Below are 19,755 nucleotides of genomic sequence, written 5' to 3' on the forward strand. Positions count from 1 at the left end.
TGTAGTCGTGGCCGAGTGGTTAAGGCGATGGACTAGAAATCCATTGGGGTCTCCCCGCACAGGTTCCAATCCTGCCGACTACGTTGTCCGCCTTCAGTCGGTGTGTTTCGGCACAAGCAAAGAAGCGCGCCTCTTTGCTGTTCCTGGTGGTTTTAAAACGCCCAATCGCTTGTACCCGCTGCCTTGGAAATAAGTTCTTCAGCGTCCGCAAATGGCATTTTGCAGCTGGAAGCAGATGTCGACGCGTTTTGCACAGAGCACCAAAAAAGTGTCTTTTTTGAAGGCCCAGGCACTGAGCATTGGTGGTTCAGTGGTAGAATTCTCGCCTGCCACGCGGGAGGCTCGGGTTCGATTCCCGGCCAATGCAGTGGCTTTTGCAGCGAGCGGCTCCATCACTTGCATCCCCTTGGAACTCGCAACTGAAAACCCACTGAAGCTAAGCAGGTGTGAGCCAGGTCAGTACCTGGATGAGGATGAGCTACAGGGAAAAACAAAGCTTCCAGCTGGAAGCGGTGTTAATGGTGCCGGCGGGGGGGCGCTCACCCTGAGGTCTGTGCGGGTCCCAATGCCCCAGTATAGTGACGGAGACGCTGTGTTGTAAAAGGGCGCTGAATTTTGGATGAGATGTAAAACTGAGGTCACAGCGCTCTGTGGTCATTCAAAATGACCACCAAAACCTTTGACAAAAGCTCTTGGTAATTGATGGTCTTCAATAATGCTTCTCCTTTAGGTACATTTTAAATCAGCTGAAAAATGCTGTGAAATGGGGGGGCACTTCAGGCCAGTGTAGGATTTGGGTTACAAGAACCATGAAACTGCACGAGAAAGCCCGTACACTGAATTACACGGCTTTCTATTCAAAGGAGGACAAAAGAAATTCCCTGAGTTTGATTTTTTGCAGCACAGAGAGGAGCACTGTCGTGAGGCCGGTTAGCTCAGTTGGTTAGAGCGTGGTGCTAATAACGCCAAGGTCGCGGGTTTGAGCCCTGTACGGGCCAGGTCTAGGTCCAGGTCCCTGTTTGTGAAACAGGCAAATGACTGTCTCAGGGGCCCATTCCTCATTCTCAAGACACATGTATGCAGTATGTACACCGTGCATTGAGCAATAGGGACTGAATACACCACAGGTAAGGTTAGAAGTCATTCTGAGGTGCCACATGTGAGGGATACAGCTAGGCATCCGAAATGTAGGGATTGAGACCCTTCATGAGTACTGCATCCTTTGAGACAGACCCGTGCATGTTAAACAAATGATCATTTCTTTCGGCATTAGGGACTAAATATACTAAACATATGATGCTAAAATGTTATTTTCACATATATTAATGTAATAAATGATTGCTTATGCTTTATAAACAAATCTAATTAAAATAAAACATTAAGTTTTGTATTTATCTTGTACCATAGAACATGATTTTCTTTGTATTTCAAGCCCACCAAGTGTCCAAATGACGCACTACATGATATAAGGAAGATTATCACATGCATATCGGTATTATCTTTCTTATGAAAATGCATTCCTTTCATTACCTTTTACTTTTTAAAATGAACTCAAATTGAGTATAATGTAATAATTTAAGTAGAATAGATTCTAATAATATAATGATCCAGTGTTTTGCACTACTTCACTGCTTCACTGCTCTATGCCATCTGGAAATAAATCCTCAGACTGCTTACTGCCCTGGGCATGTACCAATAAATTAAAGGAGCACATCTGTTTATCACTGCGTTGAAGCAGGAGACACACAGTCTCTGCAAACACATCCTAGATACAGTGTTCCAGCACCTTTGACCTCATCCAGAATGTATCATTTCTCGAAAGGGATTGCTGTCCGAATGCACATCTGAATCCCAAACAGAATCTCTAGTAAAATACGATCATTTGTGAAACAGGCAAATGACTGTCTCAGGGGCCCATTCCTCATTGTCAGACACATGTATGGAATGCTTTCACCGTGCATTGAGCAATAGGGATTAAAAACACCGCAGGTAAGGTTAGATGTCATGTTCTATGATCATTTCTTTCAGCATTAGGGACTAAATATACTAAACGTATGATGCTAAAATGTTATTTTCACATATATTAATGTAATAAATGATTGCTTATGCTTTATAAACAAATCTAATTAAAATAAAAGCTTAAGTTTTGTATTTATCTTGTACCATAGAACATGATTTGCTTTGTATTTCAAGCCCACAAAGTGTCCAAATGTTCTATGATCATTTCTTTCAGCATTAGGGACTAAATATACCAAACGTATGATGCTAAAATCCTGAAAAAAGGATGTGCTCCATCTCGTCAGTAGATTGGATTCCAAAACTGATTTGGGTCAATATACATTACCTTTGAAATTAAAGTACAGTCTACTGTAGGGAACCATCAACTTAGAAAGCATTGGCCTTCCCTGGGGGTCAGGTAGGTGCAAAAGATAAACCTTTATCCTATCTTTATCTTAAGATAAGTGGCCAAGCAGTATTTTTCCAAGTTTCACCAAGCACATCATGTTGCCATAGTAGACAAAGTTCTATAAAATGTTAAATAACTTTTAAAAAAAGTATCTTGGTCTTACAGTACTGTACAAGGTGAATTAAACTGTCCCTGGTAATAAAAAGTAATTAGAAGCATCTCAGAAACTTTATCTCTAGAAACATTAGCTGTTTTATATCATGTAATTTAGTGTGATGTTGTCAGAATTCAAGGACATTATCACACACAGAAATTGGTTCAGTTAAATCTAAAAAACACAGCTAAACATGGGTTTAAATGTAACAGAAGTCTTACCTCTTGTCAAAAGATTTAATTCAAGAAGCGATGTAATAAATGATTGCTTATGCTTTATAAAGAAGCTTAAGTTTTGTATTTATCTTGTACCATAGAACATGATTTTCTTTGTATTTGAAGCCCACAAAGTGTCCAAATGACGCACTACATGATATAAGGAAGATTATCACATGCATATCGGTATTATCTTTCTTATGAAAATGCATTCCTTTCATTACCTTTTACTTTTTAAAATGAACTCAAATTGTGTATAATGTAATAATTTAAGTAGAATAGATTCAGGTAGGAAATATAGAGTCATGATGTTTATGGCTGACATCATTTCACATGGGTGAATTTTAAGCTAAGAAATAAAAACATTTACAATGAAGATACCATTGCTTAATTTTAAATGCCTTTAAAAAATAAATACCTCCTGAGAATAATTTGCCACTCCCAGATCCTTGGTAAGGTACTGTTTGAATCCATTCAGGAGAGGAGCATCCAGGGAGTGCTTTCTATAGAGTCCAGCTTGGGCCACTCTCTTCCGGCCTGCTGATACTTTTTAACTACTGAGGGCCTGTAAGGATATAAAACATCGGTTTAAACATTTTATACCTATAAGACAAATTAGAATTTTAGTAAAAAATAGATACATCTGAAAAATAAAAAAGTCTTACTGCTGATAGAGTTCTTCAGAGCTCACATCTTCCCCTTCCTTATCCGCTTCTGTTTCAGTTTCTAGAGCAGCCTCTGGCATCTCTTCCTCCTGGACAGCGGCCTCTTGCTCAGGGCCGCTGGAATGCAGGTAGATTCTTTTCAACATGCTTTTACATAATATGTTGTAACAATGATTTCAAAAAGAAACTACAGAAGCCTTACAGATTTAAAATTTCTCACCTTGCCAATGTGTCTTCAGGCTTCCCATGTACAAAAAGGCCCAAGGACTCTAGCAGTCTTACAACCACTATCCTGTTTGCCTCACCAGACACGATCTCTATTCTGTGGTAATCCACGATGACCCCGTTCTTCAGGTGATTCATCATGTCCTCCCTCGCCTGTTGAGAGGCCATCCTGATCTTTTCTGCCGTGGCGTGCTTCATACACGCCCTCTTCAAGTGAGCAGGAAGCTGATCAAGAGTATTCAGGTACATCTTGCACACCAGGGGAATCCGCGCGGGTTTCCTTTGAAAATAAATAATACCATCTGTGTATAGAAACAAGCTAAGACTGATTTCTTAAATTATCCTTAATTTTCTCTCTCATAGTTTGAGCATAATGATTTTATTGCATTTATATAAGAATTGCTCATTGCTCCTAAATAAATAATGGTTTCATAAAAAAGTGAACACTTACTTGGTCTCAGTCACAGACTTTCCAATAGAAGCCATCGTGGAGTTCAGCAACTGCAGGTCCTAGAAGTGGGGAAGGAATTTTAAAAGAGAAATTGAATTACAATACAGAAGGAATGGCTGAGGGTTCACTGAAATATATAAATATACAAATTCCAAAGACTGAGTCCATATAGAAACAACTACCTTTCATTTTCAGTATAAGAAAAAAAAAACATTATCTTCCAAAGCATCATAAAATTGTCCCTTCTTCCAGACTCTACTTCTCTCTTGTAGTAGTATAGCAGACCTTTCCAGGTGAGCAGATCACAGAGTCCGAAATGAGCTTCCTCCATCAAGCAAAGTACCTGAACATGACTCTGTCTTCATAAAAGCGCCCCTGTAATAAAGAAATTAAATCCGAAATCAAGAGGGCAGTTGCCTACTGAAATACAAGAAGTCATCAATTTTAACCTAGCAACACATTAAAGGCTGCATCTATACAAGTACGATTCTAGAAATGCTCACCAGATTACGTTTTAAAAGGAACTGCGCCTCAGGTTCCGCCGAGATCTTAACTCGGATGGCAGGATTCAGAGTCCGGAGTGTGGACTGATGGCGCACGGAGGGTCCATATACTGTGGATCCCTCAGTGATCTTCCGCGTATTCAAACCGCCAGCGTGTGACTCCCCTGTCCCCGTGACCTCATTGCTCTGCTCTCTCCTCTGTGCAGCTGAGCCCGACTCACGGTAAAATGGAAAAAAATATGCCCTCGACGCGAGATTTATTCTGGAGCGAGCCAGTGTTGCGCATAGCTGCCTTCAAAGCAGTTAACCCAGGTTCGATTCCCGGCCAACGCAGTTGCGAATGTTTTCAAATGCTGTCATGAGCCTTGGATTGTGACTAGCAAAGCGAAGCCTTTTGAAAGAGCTAAAGCACTGCAAAACGGAATTGAAGGAGAATCTTACAGGGGATTCTGAGCAGTGTCTGCATACATGCAGTCAGATAAAGGTGCTGAAAGCTTGAGCTACTCTCAATGTCATGCTGCCCTTCCCCGGAGTAAATCTGTTACATTGAAAGAATGCTTCTGGCAGGTTCAAAAAGGGACCCTTGTTAATTGGAGAAATCAATGATTTCGAATGAATTCTGTATGCGTTAAAAGACAGCTATACACAGAAAACATGCAGGACACTGCTCATGATGTTTCCCGAGCCGAAACACAGTGCGTTTTTCCAAGCCATTTGACAAAGCCCACCCACTGAAAACTGCAGCAGATCGTGTAAAGACGTTCAACTTTGTAACTACTGCACGCACAGGAAGCAGAATAAATTCCTCTTTTCAAACTGTCAAAGGTTTGCTTTGCGAACGCTGCAGGACATCGCACAATCTCTTTTGAATGGGGACAAACGATTTCTTATGGGGCGCAGTAAGTACAGACGTTTAAAATGCTCCACTCATGCCGACGATGCAGCATGAAGAAGCGCAACCTAACGTTTGACAGACAAAAGCCAGGCGCCGCTATGAGCAATATGAAATCATACTGACAGCACACGGCGTTTCGCGCTGACACAAAAGTAATCTCGACAGACGCTGTTCTCTGCATAAAGCTGAAAGAGCTAAAGAGCGTTTCTGTTGACACGTAACAAGCTCGTTTCTTTCTACCATGATATCACCGTGACCAAATCTGTCTTTAAACACCTTGCTCAGTCTCTGACGAGACTGTCAAAAATTGCTTTCGCCGATTGTATTGCAAACCGGCGGAAGCGGGGTATTGGGAAAAGTTTTCAACTAGCAATAATCGCGCCTCGGCTAAACCTCACAGGCTACGATACTGCCACTGCGCAAAGCTGACGGTTGCCAGGCAACCGCGGGGATCCTATGGAAATCGTTATCGATCGTCTCATGGCATGTCGTTGCTGTAACGCTTCATATTTGTCGTCTTCTTCTTCTTCTAGCTTGAGGTTTTGAAGAATTTCATGACAGACAAGGGCTCCGTTGGGAACAAAGGGCGTTGTGAGAAAACCGTTGCTTATTTTCAGCAGCAGAAATACAACCCTTTAAATACAAGATGACAGAACAATGACGAAGGGCATGCCGGGAGGAACTCATGCACTACAGAGGAAAGGGGGCGGGCACGTACAGTTCACATTCAAGCCACAAGTACTCTTCTTGGATGTTGCACAAACAAATCCTAACGTCTTGAAAGCATTGCAGCATGTTTGTGTCCCACTTCCCGTGGCTGCGGGACGACTGACACGAACGGACAAACGCAATCTGTGGCGTTTAGCGTGACATAGTCTTGCAGGCATCGTGCTGTCTCACTGCAATATTATACCGCTGGAGGAAACAGTCCATCTGGCCATGAAACTCATTTGAACGTCTAGCTACAGCAACTAACAATATCATGATTTATTCAGGATGTGTGGAATCAGCACGTCCCGGAGACAGCTTCCGAAATCGTGAGCATTCTCTGGTGGTAGGGGCGTTCAAGATGGCGCTCAGGTGGGAGGTAAAGTTTAGTGGTTGGGGAGTTTTTTTGAGTTTTTCATGACCTGAATATTAATTTTTGCTTTTTTTGACTACAGAAAAATAAGGACTTAACACTAGTTGTTTAAACTTCAGTTATAATTGAAAGAAAAAAAAACGATTTTTTTTTAGGTTTAAAAAGTCCGATATGAGTAACACTAGGAAAAGAAAAGAGAGTGCTGGGTCTTCGAAGGAGAACTCTAAGATACCTCAATCGTATATGTATAGCACTACAAAAAAATCGATGGCAACTAAAGGGAAAAGTGAAGCAGCTGCAGGGGCAGCAACAGGGCGGAGGCGCCGCGCGCCCGGCCGACGTGTTGGACCGGTGCGCTTTACGTGCTGAAATAAACACGCGACAGCCCCGAAATGTTTCCAGAGTGCTGTGCACTGAAGACTTGCCTGGTGCTCCTCCGTGCAGATTGTTTGTCCTCCTCCAGTGCGGGACGAGCCAACACAAGGGAGCGCATTCGCCAACATCCAGGCACGCAATGCGATTTGGAAAGCAGCTCCTTTCCAAAGAGTGGCACACGAACGATCCTTCAGTCCCGCTCGGGGAGCACGGAACCCCCGCCACACACAGCTTCAAGTAGCGAGTCAGGCGCCGAGGCTTTCGCTTACGGCCACACCACCCTGAACACGCCCGATCTCGTCTGATCTCGGAAGCTAAGCAGCGTCGGGCCTGGTTAGTACTTGGATGGGAGACTGCCTGGGAATACCAGGTGCTGTAAGCTTTTGCTCTCCCGGCCAGCAGGGGTCGCCGTTGGTGCCGTAGGCTTTGGGAGGAAAACCTGCAGGATGGAAAGGTGATCTATAGCCTCATCTCTAGAGATGTTTTGTTGCTGTGGCATGTGTGTGACCCATATTCCAAAAAAAAAACCCGTCTGTAAAACGAATATCGAAGCTGCCTCTAAATCTGCAAATGAAGATGAGTCGATAAACCACTCGTTTTTCGTATAACTAGACATATATTAATTTGTTACCGATTTCATTCATTGAGCACGGATACAATAGAGGTACAGCCATTCACTGTTTGACATGTCTGCACTGGTACAGAACCGAGCAATCAGAAAACGGGTGAAACTGTCTTTAGACTCAGCATACAGTACCGAGGCCCCCCATGACCAAATAAAGGCTAACCTCGATAATCAGCCTAAAGAACGCAGACTACAGCAAAACGACTGACTTTGAAAAGGGAATGAACGTCCGGAAGGAGTAGTGGAACTAGCTTGAGATGCTTCTCCGGACCCCTAACTAAAAGCCAGCGAGAACCAGCAGCGGCGTCCACTCCTGTCGAACCGGGATCCTTCCGGAGCCACGCAGCTCGTTGTGTCCTAACCCTCCCGTATCTGATTTTGGACCAAGCACATCAGGGGAGAGCGCGAACGCAGTCCCCCACTACCAGAAATTATGCAGTCGAGATTCCCACATTTGGGGAATTCGCAGGGGTCAGCACAGCCGGAGTGCAATGGCCGAGCCTCGCCCTGGGTGAACCTCCTTCTTGATCAAGGTATCTCCCCTGCCAGGTAAGTATGAGTTAAACAGGCCCCTGCAAGCGGCCCGCACCCACAGCACAAATCGCGCAGCCTAGGCCACCTCCTCGCCCCGCACGCCACCGCCTCCTGCTGGGCCCACTCTTTCACACACTCACACGCCACACTAACACTCAAAAGTGTGGGCAAAACGAGAAAACGAGCGCGCCGTTTCCTACACATCTGCAGTCGCCGTTGCGCATTCGCAGCATGTCCCGGGATGCAATTCGGCCTCATTTGCATAACTCCAGACCGGCAGATCGCCACGCAAGCTCGCGACGTGCGCCTGCCACACACCGAACAAACCTTTTCAGCAATTTCCAAAAAACGGGCCTGCTCGCCTGCCCACAAGGCTCCGTCTCTTACCTGTTCTCCAGAGCCTGCTGCCTTCTGTGCTTTTCTCTCGGCACCGCTGCAGTGCACACAACTCCTGTAGCGGGAGGGGGGGAGAAAGTTCCCGCGCTCCGCCGCAGGGAAGGCTCGCTCCGTGCGCACACGTCCTTTCGATGCCAGTCCAACAAGTGCTCCGCATTAGCTGCGTCGGGGCTCCGGCGTGTCGCACCTCACCTCACCTCGCACTGCCCCCTCCTTGAATGTCTGCCGCTGGGCATGCCCCGCTCTCCTCCGCCTCATCTTATCGCATGTGAGCACCGACAATGGCCACAATGCCGGGGAATGGCACCTGTAAAGTGTTAATTGGGGCACAGGAACAGCCCGTCTCGTCTCGGGGGGGCCGGCTTCAGAGACAATACAGCAAACACAGCGGGGCGGGGGAAGAAGACGACACCACACATGCGGGTACATTCAGCTCCGGCGGGAACGAGACATTTGTCGGTCTTTTCAAGTGCCGAGAGCCGAGCAAACCTTCACTTGTATCGTTTCTCCCCGGTGACTAGATCTGGCCCTGCGACTCTCGACTGGGCTCACCCCCGGGGCAGCCCAGCAGGTGTGAGCCTGGCCGGCACCCGGATGGGAGATTCCACCCCGGAAAAGCTCCGGTTGCTGCTGCTCCTGCAAGAGGTGTGACTGGGACCAGTAGGGAGCGCTCACCCTGCGGGCTGTGTGGCTCTCTTACGCCCCAGCCTCCTGATGGCGACACTCTGCTGCACAAACAGGCGCCGTCCTTCGGGGGAGGCGTCAAACCGAGGTCCCGACCCTCCTTGGCCATTAGGAAACCCCAGGGCGTCTCTCAAAAAGAGACGCCGGGGGTGTCCCTCTGGTGTTAGTGCTCCCCTTTACCCATCAGTCGGGGTCTCCTCCTAATCCCCGTCTCACCTGTAACAATCAATGACGAGGCCCCCCTGTCCGTGAGATTTAGTACTCGCGCAAGAGACCGGGGGCAGAGCGCGAACGCGGTCCCCCGCCCCCCACAAAGTGCGCGCTCCGGGTTCCCTCTCGGGGCCCTGCAACACAGCGGAAGGGCAGCGAGAAGGAGCCTCTTGCTCTGACGCCGCAAGGCCACAAGAGGGCGGAGGCGCCGCGCGCCCGGCCGACGTGTTGGACCGGTGCGCTTTACGTGCTGAAATAAACACGCGAAAGCCCCGAAATGTTTCCAGAGTGCTGTGCACTGGAGGTTTTTCTCTGGTGAAGACTTGCCTGGTGCTCCTCCGTGCAGATTGTTTGTCCTCCTCCAGTGCGGGACGAGCCAACACAAGGGAGCGCATTCGCCAACATCCAGGCATGCAATGCGATTTGGAAAGCAGCTCCTTTCCAAAGAGTTGCACACGAACGATCCTTCAGTCCCGCTCGGGGGGCACGGAACCCCCGCCACACACAGCTTCTAGTAGCGAGTCAGGCGCCAGGGCTTTCGCTTATGGCCACACCACCCTGAACACGCCCGATCTCGTCTGATGTCGGAAGCTAAGCAGCGTCGGGCCTGGTTAGTACTTGGATGGGAGACTGCCTGGGAATACCAGGTGCTGTAAGCTTTTGCTCTCCTGGCCAGCAGGGGTCGCCGTTGGTGCCGTAGGCTTTGGGAGGAAAACCTGCAGGATGGAAAGGTGATCTATAGCCTCATCTCTAGAGATGTTTTGTTGCTGTGGCATGTGTGTGACCCATATTCAAAGAAAAAAAACCCGTCTGTAAAACGAATATCGAAGCTGCCTCTAAATCTGCAAATGAAGATGAGTCGATAAACCACTCGTTTTTCGTATAACTAGACATATATTCATTTGTTACCGATTTCATTCATTGAGCACGGATACAATAGAGGTACAGCCATTCACTGTTTGACATGTCTGCACTGGTACAGAACCGAGCAATCAGAAAACGGGTGAAACTGTCTTTAGACTCAGCATACAGTACCGAGGCCCCCCATGACCAAATAAAGGCTAACCTCGATAATCAGCCTAAAGAACGCAGACTACAGCAAAACGACTGACTTTGAAAAGGGAATGAACGTCCGGAAGGAGTAGTGGAACTAGCTTGAGATGCTTCTCCGGACCCCTAACTAAAAGCCAGCGAGAACCAGCAGCGGCGTCCACTCCTGTCGAACCGGGATCCTTCCGCAGCCACGCAGCTCGTGGTGTCCTAACCCTCCCGTATCTGATTTTGGACCAAGCACATCAGGGGAGAGCGCGGACGCAGTCCCCCACTACCAGAAATTATGCAGTCGAGATTCCCTTATTTGGGGAATTCGCAGGGGTCAGCACAGCCGGAGTGCAATGGCCGAGCCTCGCCCTGGGTGAACCGATTTCGATTTTTCGATTTTTAAGAACTTTATTTTCTTTTCACAATAAAATACAGGACATCACAAATCAGAAAGCTTTACATTAATATACATACTTAAAACAGTATATATGATCACATCTCATTACATTTTGACACGGTAACAGTTACATAGTAACAATTTATTTTTTTCTGGTGCAAATCACATTCTTTACTTAAACATGATAATGTTTTTCACAGTCTCTTGAGATATTGACCTATGCTCTCTATTTCCCACAGATTTTCTGCTTCCTCCCTCCCTTCTCTCCACAGATCTCTGAGGTAATAGTTCTCTCGGGTGATGAACAGGGCCAGGCTACCTGCTGCCTTGACTGGGACCTCGATGCCTTTGAACAGCCCCATGTTCCTCACTCTCCACAGGGCGTCTTTCCCACTGTTCACCACGGCCCAGATCCTGTCAAACACGTCAGGAGGAAGTTTGACAGGAGAGATGCCGTATATGACGAAAGCAGCGGTCAGGGTAAATTGGGGCGAGAGAGCCTGCAACCAATCTTCAAACTGTGCCCAGAAGGCCTTAGCAAAAAAACAGGACCACAGGAGATGGGTCACAGTCTCCTCCTCGCCGCAGCCCACCCTAACGCAGCGAGGCCCCTACGGTACAAGAAAGTTCGTACCGGTAAGCACTGGTGGACGACACTCCAGGCTAAATCTCTGTGAATGTTGCACAGAAACTTAGAGGATGTGTGTTTCCACACCTTCCTTGTTTGGGCTGATGTTAAAATGCCCACAGGGGTCTGCCTATTATTCTGGGGTGCAACGAAATCTTCCAGTTTTTGGACGCTGACATCTCGGAAGGGAATATGGCCAATTGGGTGAGATCTTAGAAAACTTTTAACTGTCCCATAAATTGCAGGGCATGTGTCAGAGAGTGGGACGTCCAGCTTGGGTCTGACACCCCACACTCTGAACACCTCCCTACCTACCCAGAGCCTGGAAAAATAAGTCCAGGTACGCGCTGCAGGTGCTGTTGCAAAGCCTCTCAGCACAGAGGCCAGGAAAATGCACAGCAGCTTCGTAGCAATATCTGGGACAGACTTCCCCCCTGAGGGTAGCGGCCTGTACATTATTTCCCTTCTGAGTCTTTCCTGCTTCCCACCCCATAGAAATTGAAACATCAATCTCCTCAGCACCGCCGCAACACGGTGTGGGATTGGGAAGGTAGAAGCCAGAAAATTCAAGACAGACAAGAGCTCGGCTTTGATGACCAGCACCTTCCCTGTCATGGTGAGGTCTCGGTCCTTCCATTGCATCAGTTTTTTGTTTAAGATTGGCAATTTGTTCTGCCAATTTACTGTTCCCATCTCTTCTCCAAAATACACCCCCAGGACCTTAATTCTCTTCTCTTGCAGCCTGAGATCATGTCCTTCTATTGGCTCCCTCCAGTTCTGATAAAAAATCTCACTCTTAGATTTGTTAATTTTTGCGGAGGAAGCCAAAGAGAAACGATCACAGCACTGCAGAGCTCTGCTAATTGAGGCATTGTCAGAGAGGAGCAGGGTGACGTCATCCATGTATAGAGATGTCTTTACCTCTCCTCCCCCACTTCCAGGCACTGGTATCCCATTAATGGCCTGATCCTGGCGCAAGGCACAGGCTAAGGGCTCCATAGCCAAAACGAATAACAAGGGGGATAATGGGCAGCCCTGCCTCACCCCTGAACAGACTTCAAAGGGGCGTGATCTATTGCCATTAACCATTACTCTGCTGTTGCTACCTGTGTACAGCAGGTTAATCCACTTTCTCATGATGGGGCCAAACTTCATGTGCTCAAGTACCGATGTTAAGTACTGCCGGTTTAGGTGGTCAAAGGCCTTTTCTAGGTCTACACCTAAAATGCACAGAGGGAGGGAGCGATCCTCTGAGTACAGACAGACATCCCTCAACAAGGCCAGGTTGTCGCTCATCAGGCGTCCTGCTATCCCACAAGTCTGTTCTTTCCCTACCAGTGAGGCCACTACATTTTGTAGGCGCAGGATCTTAGCGTCCACGCCTAAGAGGCTGAGGGGTCTCCAGTTCTTTATGTCATTCTTTGCTCCTTTCTTAAACAAGAGAGAGATAGTGCCTTCTCTTAAGGAGTCAGGCAGCTATTCTGTCTTATAGCTTTCCTCGAATAGGAGCAGTAGCGGATCCTGAAACAGATCCCAAAAGGTGCAATAAAATTCTTTAGGCAGCCCGTCAGCACCCGAAGTTTTCCCCTTCTGTAAGCTCTCCATAGCCTGTCTCAGCTCTTCTACTGTCAAATCCCTCTCAAGTACTTCCCTATCTTCTTCACTCAAAACGTTTTCTAGCTTTGAGGTAAAAAAATGAATTTCTTCATCCTTTACCTCTGTAGAGCTGTACAGTCTTGAGTAGAAGGCCTCGCTGCAGGAGAGGATAGTACTCGGCTCTGTTCTCTCTCGTCCCTCCTCAACAACACTTTCCATGACAGACTTGGAGCCTACCACTTTCCTGAAAAAGAGGCGAGTACACTTCTCATTTTCTTCCAAGAACTGCACTCTGCTTCTTAACAGCACTCCTCGACTACTTTCTTCGGCTATGCTCCGGATGTCCTTTTTTAAAAGGGTGATATCCTCGAGCACATCGAAGCCACTGTGCAGCATTGTGTAGAGACGCTGCAGCTGCCTCTGTTTCCTGGCTAGCACTCCTCTCCGTCTGGCAGCAGCCTTCCTTCCCTCAGCCATGAAAAAGGCCTTTGTCCTCATCTTCACCTCCTCCCACCACTCTCCTACTGACCCGTACAGACACTGCAAGGACAGCCACTGTGATAGTTTCTCCTTGTAGCGGGATACTACCCCCTCGTTCTCTAGCAGCTTTGTGTTGAGTTTCCAGAGGCCTGGGCCAAAGACAGTCCCGCCCTGGAGTTCCACTCTACACCCTAAAGCCTGATGATCTGAGAAGAAGACAGGCTGAAGAGTGACCCCAACAACTTTCACTCTCTCTGAGACAAAGCAATAGTCAATTCTGGAGCTGCTATTCCTCCCTGACCATGTACATCCTGCTGTTGTGGGATATATACATCTATATGTGTCTGAGAGTTTAAAGTCTTGAACTAAGTTTTGCAGGGCCAGTGAGCTGGAATCCAATTTTATCGGAGAGCTAGACTGCCTGTCTTTGTGCTCTAAGATACAATTAAAATCCCCTCCCACTATCACGTCTGTGCTACTTAACAATAGGGGAGAGAGTGCCTTGAGTAGCTCCACCCTTCCTCCCACGTCAGTAGGACAATACACATTGATTAGCCGCAGGTTAACGGTCCCCCATTCCACATCCACACACAGCAACCTGCCATCTATGACCCTCTGAATACTTTTCAATTTGAAAGCCCATCCTTTGAAAAGAATGGCCACGCCAGAGGCTCTGTTGTTATTGTCCCCTGACCAAACAGAAGGCCCTTTATCCCACCTATCTTCAAAGCTTTTATACCTCTCTTGATAGGCTAAAGCACACTCCTGCAACATCAACACATCTCCCTCTCTCTGCTGGAGGTAATCAAAGACACACTGGCATTTAACTCTGTCATTGATACCTCTGGTGTTAAGAGAAATTATGTTTAGAGCCATATTACATAAGAAAGTGGAACCAGTCTTTACAAAACACATTTCTCTTCGGTCTCACCTGTTACCTTCTTCTTTTTCTTTTTCTTCTTACCAATTTCCTGCCAGCCATCCTCTGAATGAGCCTTCATCAGGGTGGCAGCAGTAAAAGCGTTCACCGAGTCCATTTCAAGGAAGGGGGTAGAAGGAGGGGTGGAGGGGTTCCAGCTGTCCCCATCGCCATGCTCTCCTTCCTCCTCGCTCGGGGAGAAAACAGAGTCATTTTTCCTTTTCCTCAAGTCCAGCTCCTGGGAGCACTGAGGGGAAAGGGGTGCAGCCGATGCACCAGTCTCCTCTTCCCCCTCACCCACCAGCTGTTGCAGATCCTCCGTGACGGACTGGATGGAGGAGAGGAGGGCATCTGTAGCACTTGTAGAGTCTGAGAAAAGCAGCTCCGCTGAATCCTGGGTATCGTCGCTGGACCCGCTCCACCGGGGGGCCCCACACTGGCCCTCGTTCTGAGGAGCAGGAGTGGGGGAGGGGTCCTCGCTGTTCTCTGGGGTTTTCAAACCCTCGTGCTTGTCTGGTGCAGTCTGCGGTTGTGGGAGCGTAGTGGATTTCTCTTCCACCGGCCCCGGAGCCACAGCAGGACTGATCCTGGCTGGAGGCTGAGACTCTTTGTCCAACAAGGGTTCTTTGTTTGACTTGTTGTTTGCTTTGGCTTTTCGGGCCGGTTTGGCTGAAACAAGCACTGCCTCATCCTTTCTCATTTTGAGTTTATTGGCGTAGGTGTGAGGGCAGTTCTTAAAAACGTGTCCTTTCCGAGCCACATAAATTGCACTTTGGCAGCATTGAACAGTCAGAGGCTAAATGTCCCTGTTTGCCACAGGTCTTGCAGCATTTCACAGTGCAGGACGATGCCAGGTGTCCCACAGCACCACAGCGCCGACACACCTTTGGTTGTCCCACATAAAAAACATAGCCATTGCAGGCGCCCAGCCGGATTGTAGAGGGCAGGTGCCTTAAGCCTCCATTTACATTGTCCGGTAGCAAGCGAACCTCGAATTTCCTTGCTCCTGTTTTTATACCGTCAACATCTCTAACCTCAGTTCCATGGTGGACGGTGCAGTACTGCTTAAGCCAGGTGTGAATGTCCTCCGTCTTTGCCAGTTCCGAGAACATAACAACATGCACCGTTTTCCTCTCTCTCTGTGTCAGAGGCTGCAAGCTGATCTTCTCAAGGGCAGGAACTTTCCCTCTTTTTGCCTCAAACACATCCATGCATTGTTCAAACAGAGAATAGGTAGCAAAAAACCTCAAATGCTTTCTGACCTGGGAGAGCGAAGATGAAATCCAAGTGCCGAGGTTCAAAGCCAAGTTCCTTCTGTAACACTTTTCTGCTGAACTGCATACGATCCATGAAGAGGTCATCCAAAAGCTCAAAACGTACAGCATTCTTGCGGGATCCAAAGGTTGCCATCTCAAACTGCAAAACAAACACTGCTTCCACAAAACAAGAAAACAATCCAACTACTCCAACTACAGGCTGATCAAGGTATCTCCCCTGCCAGGTAAGCCGAGAGCCGCAGGCGATGAGCCCGGAGCTGAACGGGCCCCACTGGCTCGTTTGTAAGGCCAGGTGCATTGCCAACCACGACCGGCAGGGCAGAGGCCTTGAAGGCGGCCTGGGCTCCTGCAGCTGTCCAGCCACGCACTCTGGTTTCTCTTCATCTCGTACAAATCTTTTGCCTTTTACTAAAGATTTCCATGGAGAGGAGCATGAATGAGTTCCACACAATTTTTGTGCTTCCCTGCCTTCGGGTGAGGCGCAGCTGGGCTGGTCAAAGAGAGAAAACAAAACCGCTCACAATCGCTCTTATTACGGCGACTGTGGCCGTCTGCTCTGCGAGTCCTCGGTCTCCGCCTGTCTGATTGGCGCTCTTTTCTTTGGGGGGCGGGAAGTGTCCGGCCGCAAATATGAAGCATTACAGCAACGACATGCCATGAGACGATAACGATTTCCATAGGATCCCCGCGGTTGCCTGGCAACCGTCAGCTTTGCGCAGTGGCAGTATCGTAGCCTGTGAGGTTTAGCCGATGCGCGATTATTGCTAGTTGAAAACTTTTCCCAATACCCCGCTTCCGCCGGTTTGCAATACAATCGGCGAAAGCAATTCTTGACAGTCTCGTCAGAGACTGAGCAAGGTGTTTAAAGACAGATTTTGTCATGGTAACATCATGGTAGAAAGAAACAAGCTTGTTACGTCTCAACAGAAACACTCTTTAGCTCTTTCAGCGTTATGCAGAGAACAGCGTCTGTCGAGATCACTTTTGAGTCAGCGCGAAACGCCGTGTGCTGTCAGTTTGATTTCATATTGCTCGTAGCGGCGCCCGGCTTTTGTCTGTCAAACGTTAGGTTGCCCTTCTTCATGCTGCATCGTCGGCATGAGTGGAGCTTTTTAAACGTCTGTACTTACTGCGCCTCATAAGAAATCGTTTGTCCCCGTTCAAAACAGATTGTGCGATGTCCTGCAGCGTTCGCAAAGCAAACCTTTGACAGTTTGAAAGAGGAATTTATTCTGCTTCCTGTGCGTGCAGTAGTTACAAAGTTGAACGTCTTTACACGATCTGCCGCAGATTTTACAAACGAGCCAGTGGGGCCCGTTCAGCTCGGGGCTCATCGCCTGCGGCTCACGGTTTGCGAGCGTGCCCAATCCGTGCGATAACTCGGAAAACACCCGGCCACACTGTGGCGGAAACGACGCACTCTGGGAAGCCGCTATGCAGGCAAGGTCCCAAGATCCCTGCGGCCGGACACTTCCCGCCCCCCAAAGAAAAGAGCGCCAATCAGACGGCCGGAGACCGAGGACTCGCGGAGCAGACGGCCACAATCACCATTACAAGAGCGATTGCGAACGTGCTTGTTTTCTCTCTTTGACCAACCCAGCTGCGCCCCACCCGAAGGCAGAGAAGCACAAAAATTGCATGGAACTCATTCATGCGCCTCTCCACGGAAATCTTTAGTAAAAGGCGAAAGATTCGTATGAGACGAAGAGAAACCAGAGTGCGTGGCTGCACAGCTGCAGGAGCCCAGGCCGCCTTCAAAGCCTCTGCGCTGCCGGTCATGGTTGGCAATGCACCTGGCCTTACAAACTAGCCAGTGGGGCCCGTTCAGCTCCGGGCTCATCGCCTGCGGCTCTCAGCTTGCGGCCGTGCCCAATCCGTGCGATAAGTCGGAAAACACCCAGCCACACTGTGCCGGAAACGACGCACTCTGGGAAGCCGCTATGAAAAGCGAGGTCCCAAGATCCCCTGCGGCCGGACACTTCCCGCCCCCCAAAGAAAAGAGCGCCAATCAGACGGCCGGAGACCGAGGACTCGCGGAGCGGACGGCCACAATCACCATTACAAGAGCGATTGCGAACGTGCTTGTTTTCTCTCTTTGACCAGCCCAGCTGCCCGCCACCCGAAAGCAGGGAAGCACAAAAACTGCAGGGAACTCGTTTGTGCTCCTCTCCATGGAAATTTTTAGTAAAAGGCGAAAGATTTGTACGAGATGAAGAGAAACCAAAGTGCGTGGCTGCACAGCTGCAGGAGCCCAGGCCGCCTTCAAGGCCTCTGCCCTGCCGGTCGTGGTTGGCAATACACCTGGCCTTACAAACGAGCCAGTGGGGCCCGTTCAGCTCCGGGCTCATCGCCTGCGGCTCACGGCTTGCGAGCGTGCCCAATCCGTGCGATAACTCGGAAAACACCCGGCCACACTGTGCCGGAAACGACGCACTCTGGGAAGCCGCTATGCAAAGCGAGGTCCCAAGATCCCCTGCGACCGGACACTTCCCGCCCCCCAAAGAAAAGAGCGCCAATCAGACGGCCGGAGACCGAGGACTCGCGGAGCAGACGGCCACAATCACCATTACAAGAGCGATTGCGAGCGTTTTTGTTTTCTCTCTTTGACCAGCCCAGCTGTGCCCCACCCGAAAGCAGAGAAGCACAAATATTGCATGGAACTCATTCATGCTTCTCTCCGCGGGAATCTTTAGTAAAAGGCGAAAGATTTGTACGAAATGAAGAGAAACCAGAGTGCGTGGCTGCACAGCTGCAGGAGCCCAGTCCGCCTTCAAAGCCTCTGCGCTGCCGGTCGTGGTTTGCAATGCACCTGGCCTTACAAACGAGCCAGTGGGGCCCGTTCAGCTCCGGGCTCATCGCCTGCGGCTCACGGCTTGCGAGCGTGCCCAATCCGTGCGATAACTCGGAAAACACCCGGCCACACTGTGCCGGAAACGACGCACTCTGGGAAGCCGCTATGCAAAGCGAGGTCCCAAGATCCCCTGCGGCCGGACACTTCCCACCCCCCAAAGAAAAGAGCGCCAATCAGACGGCCGGAGACCGAGGACTCGCGGAGCAGACTGCCACAATCGCCATAACAAGACCGATTGCAAGCGTTTTTGTTTTCTCTCTTTGACCAGCCAGGGTGCGCCCCACCCGAAGGCAGGGAAGCACAAAAATTGCATGGAACTCATTCATGCTCCTCTCCACGGAAATCTTTAGTAAAAGGTGAAAGATTTGTACGAGATGAAGAGAAACCAGAGTGCGTGGCTGCACAGCTGCAGGAGCCCAGACCGCCTTCAAAGCCTCTGCGCTGCCGGTCGTGGTTGGCAATGCACCTGGCCTTACAAACTAGCCAGTGGGGCCCGTTCAGCCCCGGGCTCATCGCCTGCGGCTCTCGGCTTGTGGGCGTGCCCAATCCGTGCGATAACTCGGAAAACACCCGGCCACACTGTGTCGGAAACAACGCACTGTAAGGCACCTTGAAGCGTGCACCTCCAACATTCTTCTTTGCACATCTGTGAAAGGTAAACTCTTGAGCAAACTCTGAACCAGCTCTAAGGAAACTAATCCGATTAGACGTTACTTTGACTCATCCTTTAAGGGACCCTTGATAATTGGAGAAATCAATGATTTCGAATGAATTCTGTATGCGTCAAAAGACAGCTATACACAGAAAACATGCAGGACACTGCTCATGATGTTTCCCGAGCCGAAACACAGTGCGTTTTTCCAAGCCATCTGACAAAGCCCGCCCACTGAAAACTGCAGCAGATCGTGTAAAGACGTTCAACTTTGTAACTACTGCACGCACAGGAAGCAGAATAAATTCCTCTTTTCAAACTGTCAAAGGTTTGCTTTGCGAACGCTGCAGGACATCGCAAAATCTCTTTTGAACGGGGACAAACGATTTCTTATGGGGCGCAGTAAGTACAGACGTTTAAAAAGCTCCACTCATGTCGACGATGCAGCATGAAGAAGCGCAACCTAACGTTTGACAGACAAAAGCCGGGCGCCG

At 48.8% G+C, this 19,755-nt stretch overlaps 12 non-coding genes across 12 annotated transcripts; 5 read left to right on the plus strand and 7 right to left on the minus strand.

Annotated features, from left to right (window-relative positions):
* The first annotated feature begins 296 nt into the window (after positions 1-296).
* trnag-gcc (transfer RNA glycine (anticodon GCC)) lies at positions 297-367 on the plus strand. Its single transcript has one exon. It is a non-coding gene; the product is annotated as a tRNA-Gly (tRNA).
* Positions 368-5,800: 5,433 nt separating this feature from the next.
* On the minus strand, positions 5,801-5,942 carry LOC138235595 (U4 spliceosomal RNA). The gene has a single exon (XR_011188272.1). It is a non-coding gene; the product is annotated as a U4 spliceosomal RNA (small nuclear RNA).
* Positions 5,943-7,234: 1,292 nt separating this feature from the next.
* On the plus strand, positions 7,235-7,353 carry LOC138235582 (5S ribosomal RNA). The gene has a single exon (XR_011188260.1). It is a non-coding gene; the product is annotated as a 5S ribosomal RNA (ribosomal RNA).
* Positions 7,354-7,989: 636 nt separating this feature from the next.
* On the minus strand, positions 7,990-8,153 carry LOC138235570 (U1 spliceosomal RNA). The gene has a single exon (XR_011188248.1). It is a non-coding gene; the product is annotated as a U1 spliceosomal RNA (small nuclear RNA).
* A 1,807-nt stretch (positions 8,154-9,960) lies between these two features.
* On the plus strand, positions 9,961-10,079 carry LOC138235565 (5S ribosomal RNA). The gene has a single exon (XR_011188243.1). It is a non-coding gene; the product is annotated as a 5S ribosomal RNA (ribosomal RNA).
* A 637-nt stretch (positions 10,080-10,716) lies between these two features.
* On the minus strand, positions 10,717-10,876 carry LOC138235583 (U1 spliceosomal RNA). Its single transcript, XR_011188261.1, has one exon. It is a non-coding gene; the product is annotated as a U1 spliceosomal RNA (small nuclear RNA).
* Positions 10,877-16,122: 5,246 nt separating this feature from the next.
* On the plus strand, positions 16,123-16,236 carry LOC138235553 (U5 spliceosomal RNA). Its single transcript, XR_011188231.1, has one exon. It is a non-coding gene; the product is annotated as a U5 spliceosomal RNA (small nuclear RNA).
* Positions 16,237-16,465: 229 nt separating this feature from the next.
* Positions 16,466-16,607, plus strand: LOC138235608 (U4 spliceosomal RNA). Its single transcript, XR_011188285.1, has one exon. It is a non-coding gene; the product is annotated as a U4 spliceosomal RNA (small nuclear RNA).
* Positions 16,608-17,362: 755 nt separating this feature from the next.
* On the minus strand, positions 17,363-17,479 carry LOC138235561 (U5 spliceosomal RNA). The gene has a single exon (XR_011188239.1). It is a non-coding gene; the product is annotated as a U5 spliceosomal RNA (small nuclear RNA).
* Positions 17,480-17,872: 393 nt separating this feature from the next.
* Positions 17,873-17,987, minus strand: LOC138235563 (U5 spliceosomal RNA). The gene has a single exon (XR_011188241.1). It is a non-coding gene; the product is annotated as a U5 spliceosomal RNA (small nuclear RNA).
* Positions 17,988-18,378: 391 nt separating this feature from the next.
* On the minus strand, positions 18,379-18,495 carry LOC138235559 (U5 spliceosomal RNA). The gene has a single exon (XR_011188237.1). It is a non-coding gene; the product is annotated as a U5 spliceosomal RNA (small nuclear RNA).
* A 391-nt stretch (positions 18,496-18,886) lies between these two features.
* LOC138235552 (U5 spliceosomal RNA) lies at positions 18,887-19,003 on the minus strand. Its single transcript, XR_011188230.1, has one exon. It is a non-coding gene; the product is annotated as a U5 spliceosomal RNA (small nuclear RNA).
* Between the last annotated feature and the right edge of the window lie 752 nt (positions 19,004-19,755).

The sequence above is a fragment of the Lepisosteus oculatus genome, unplaced genomic scaffold (genome assembly GCF_040954835.1).
Source record: "Lepisosteus oculatus isolate fLepOcu1 unplaced genomic scaffold, fLepOcu1.hap2 HAP2_SCAFFOLD_82, whole genome shotgun sequence".
NCBI lineage: Eukaryota > Metazoa > Chordata > Actinopteri > Semionotiformes > Lepisosteidae > Lepisosteus > Lepisosteus oculatus.